The sequence below is a fragment of the Coenobita brevimanus genome, chromosome 112 (assembly GCF_032717465.1).
Source record: "Coenobita brevimanus isolate Jiangsu-jjx chromosome 112, ASM3271746v2, whole genome shotgun sequence".
In the NCBI taxonomy this organism is placed as follows: Eukaryota; Metazoa; Arthropoda; class Malacostraca; order Decapoda; family Coenobitidae; genus Coenobita; species Coenobita brevimanus.
The window spans coordinates 19,093,294-19,097,532 of record NC_137065.1 but is presented as its reverse complement, the minus strand read 5'-3'; the positions used below and the strand labels follow the sequence as shown (position 1 = coordinate 19,097,532).

The following is a 4,239-nucleotide window of genomic DNA, read 5'->3' as shown; positions in this document are numbered from 1 at the left end:
CAAAACCAGACTCTAAATTCACTCTGCACAGAGGGACGGAGAAGTAATTATTCCCTACACCTTGTAAGATTACAGTTTCATCAGAGGAATTAACATTAGAGCCTAGAACACTGGTCAGCATAAGGGATTGGCAAGCACGTGTGTCACGATATATTTTAACTGATTTCCTGTCATTACTGTCCAGAGGACTGACAAAACCATCAGACAGGAAATTAGCACATGAACTCTTGAGAGTGTCACCCACGTTACTGCTCAAAAGAGGAGCTCCATCATGAGAATTTAAGTTACCCCTCAAAGCAGGTTCAGTTAACTCAATTAAAGAATTCTGGGAACTCTCAAGAGTGGACACTAGACCAATTGACTGAATATTTAAAGACTCCTTTTTGTTCACATCACGCTCTCTCCTGAAACATCTCTCCGTAGTATGACCAAGCTTACTACAATAAGTACATTTACTTTTCTGAAATCTAGAGGTGAAGCTGGTATTTACTTCCTGAGAAACATCATCCTTATTCTCTTTCCTGTTACCTGTACTCTGAGTAGAGGCAACGTACTTACTCTCAGCTTTCCCTTTTTCTCTAGAATATCTCTTGTGAGTGAGAACATACTCATCAGCTAAAACTGCAGCATCAGACAAATTATCTATTCTTTTCTCATCAAGATATAGGCTTACATCTTTATAAATACACCTTTTGAAATCCTCCAGCAAAATCATCTGCTTAAATTTACCAAAATCAGAATCCACATTCTTAGAATTTAACCACTGCTCTAACAGATCTTCTTTGATTTTTGCATACTCAACATGGGATTGCTTATCTTGCTTGTAAGTTGTCCTAAATTTTACTCTATAGGCTTCAGGAACAAGCTCATAGGCCTTAAGAATCAAGCTCTTAACTACATCATAATTATCAGACTGATCCTGAGGCAAAGATGCATAAGTTACTTGAGCTTTACCGGTGAGAACAGTTTGAAGGAGTACTGTCCAATACTCCTTAGGCCAATTAAAACCTGTAGCTACCCTCTCAAACAACTGAAAATACTTTGTTAAATCAGATTCATTAAAAGGAGGGACAAGTTTAACATTTTTAGCCACATCAAAATCATCAGAGCTAGATGATCCAGTTCCACCTTGTTCCATGCGATACTCATGGTCTGCCTGAATCCTGGCAAGTTCAACTTGTGCCTGAGCCTGTATCTGTGCCTCCTGAATCCGAACCTGAGATTCCGCCTCCTTAGCCTGAGACTCAGCCTCCTTAGCACGTGCTTGAAATTCAGCCTCCTTAACACGAGACTCCGCCTCCTTAGCCTTAGCCTCCTGCAGGGCTAGCTGTAATTTAGCTAATTCAATCTGCGTTTGCTCATTTGGAGGAGTTACATTAAACAAGCTCTTATCAATCATGCCAACAATTTGATCTTTAGAATGATGAGAGTGAACTGCAATTCCCAATTGTTGAGCAACAAGCTTAAGTTCATTCTTTGTTCTATTTTCTATATCACACACTGTTTGCACATTTGACAAAAAATCTTTGGCTTCATCAAGTGTAGTAATAGTAGACATCATGAATAAGTAACAGTCACAAAATATCAAGCAATATCCTTATGATAATATCCTGAATATCCTGATAAGAGGTCGCCAAATTTATGTTACGGAACAGAGAAAGATAATGTACACTTTAAGTGAGAATGCTAAAAATCACTACTGTCCCGTAAAGTTCCAGGTTCAAAACAAAAGAGTTAGGTAAAATTACAAGTTAAAGTTTAATGCTCAAACTAACAACGAAACATTCAGGACTCATAAGGATAATGTAATGGCAAATAAACAGGTTAAATATATGGTTAACTGCAATAGCCTCTATTAACACAAAATTAGCAAGAGTAAATTTATCTAAGTCAGCCCTGATAAAATGAGATACCAGATAATACTCAGTGAATGCCAGATAAATTATTACAGATACAAACTATTATCGACTTTCAATCCAGCAGCTGAACTGAGAAGACACTGGGTGCTGAAGATCCACCATGGCAGCCAAGGTTGTGGGGCACGTGAAGTGGTACAACGTTCGGAAGGGCTACGGCTTCCTGATTCGCCGTGATTCAGGGGGGGAAGTGTTCCTCCACCGCTCCTCCATCGTGGCCCCCAACCCTGCCCATCCTGTGCCTTCGGTTTCTGCTGGCGAGGTGGTGGAGTTTGTGGTGGAAGAGGATGCTAAGGGCCCTGCAGCTGCTTTCGTCACCGGCCCTGCAGGCCAGGCAGTGCGGGGCTCTCTCCACGCCCTCCCCCGTCGTAGACGTCGTCGTCAGCTTCCACCTGCTGCTCCTGCCTCCTTCCCTACCTCCTCTGCCTCTACCATCATAGCCATGTGTGTGGAGGTTGCCAAGGCTTTCTCGGGGGGAGATCTGGCAGTTTTTGCCCAGCGCCTGCCCGTCATCTTCCAGGCCAACGGGCTCCCTGCCATCTCTATCCCCGAGTCTTTTTCCTCCACACCCGTGGTGCAGAGGAGGCCTGGGAGGAGGGCTGCTCGACGTCATCCTGGGCCATCTGCAACCCCCACCTCCTTGGTCCCGAGGGTGCTGCAGCTGCAGCCCTCTACTCCACCGACGAGGATACAGCTGTCGGGCCGTGCAGTCTCCCGCCGGTCTGCTTCTCAGCCTCTCTCAGAGGTGCCCATGGAGGTGGGGGATGTCACACATTCTTCGCCATCTGAAGTTGCAGCTCCTGTTTCTTGTGCACCTCCACCACCAGAGGACCAGACACCAGCGAGCCTCAAGCCTCCACCATCACCACCACCAGAGGACCAGACACCAGCGAGCCTCAAGCCTCCACCACCACCACCACCAGAGGACCAGGAACCAGCGAGCCCTAAGCCTTCCCGTTCGTCACGGCACATCTCTTGGGACGACTTTGCCTCCCTTCCACAGCTGGGCCTCGAGATCTTCGAGGACCAGCTGGTCCATTACAAGGACCTGGCATCTGAAGAGCCTGACGAGCAGGAATTTACTAAGGGGGACTTCCGGCGAGCTTTGCTCTCCTTCAACGAGCTGCGCCGGGGGTCCCTCCAGGCTGTTACCGACCCCGAGGAGTGTCGTATCATCTCCTACACCCTCGGGGTCGTGAAGTCCCACCTTTCCGCTGGTCCTGACTCGGACTCGGACTCTGGATCCCGTTCCTCGACGGTGTAGTACCCAGTCTTTCCGCTACTGCCTTTTTGTCACTGCCTCCCTACAGCCTCAGCCATCTAGTTCCTGCAACAGCCTGCCTGCCCTACTTCTGCTTCTTGTACCTATTGTGGACTGTGGGTGCATCTGTATGTGTATATATATGTGTATGTATATTCAGTGTGTGTATATTGTAACTGTTTGGCTTAATGGCCATATTAAGGCCGATAGCCATTAAAAGAAAAAAAAAAAAAAAAAAAAAAAAAACTATTATCAAAAATGACTGACAAAGAACCCTACATAAATTACAAATTACACTAGGCCTACAAATTAAACTTATGCTATACAGTACAAGAACAAAATGCAACAACGGTTATACTCAAATTACACACAGCTGCTAGATGTTTGGAGATTTCTTGAGCACTCACAATAATAATATCTGTACAGGGGAGGACAGAGATGTGAACAAAATGAGGAGCAGATCTAAGTGGCAATGATGCAGAGACTGAGCTCATTATATAGGGGCCAGCAGAGCTTGATCCATCCATCCATCCATTGCCAGACGCCATGTATCCCAAACGGGGTGGCCAAAGGCTTAGAGTTAATTGTTTTACAGGGAGGGGCACTAATCCTCCACCAACCCCACTTGACACGCAGGGATGCCAACAGCATCTGGTGTTCCCAGGCGGTCACCCATCCAAGTACTAACCAGACCCAACGTTGCTTAACTTCGCTGATCGGACGGGAAGCGGTGTACTCAACGTGGTATGGCCGTTGATACAACTTGTAATAAGGACGCGCAAATGAAGCAATGGGGACAAACGGTCGACAGTCCCGCACTGAATAACAGAAAGGACGACTTACTCTACTATAACGGTAGAAGGGGGGGACTGAGGCAGAACACGCTCGTGATCAAACATGCAGCATACTGTGCGTTAAAATTACACAAAGGATGATGAAATCATAGGCTATGTAACAATATATATATATATATATATATATATATATATATATATATATATATATATATATATATATATATATATATACAGGTATATATTCACTAAAAGATCGAAGTCTGGT

At 45.1% G+C, this 4,239-nt stretch overlaps 1 non-coding gene across 1 annotated transcript; it reads right to left on the bottom strand.

Moving 5' to 3' along the window:
* Positions 1-3,816: 3,816 nt before the first annotated feature.
* LOC145418186 (5S ribosomal RNA) lies at positions 3,817-3,935 on the bottom strand. Its single transcript, XR_013900643.1, has one exon. It is a non-coding gene; the product is annotated as a 5S ribosomal RNA (ribosomal RNA).
* Positions 3,936-4,239: the final 304 nt, after the last annotated feature.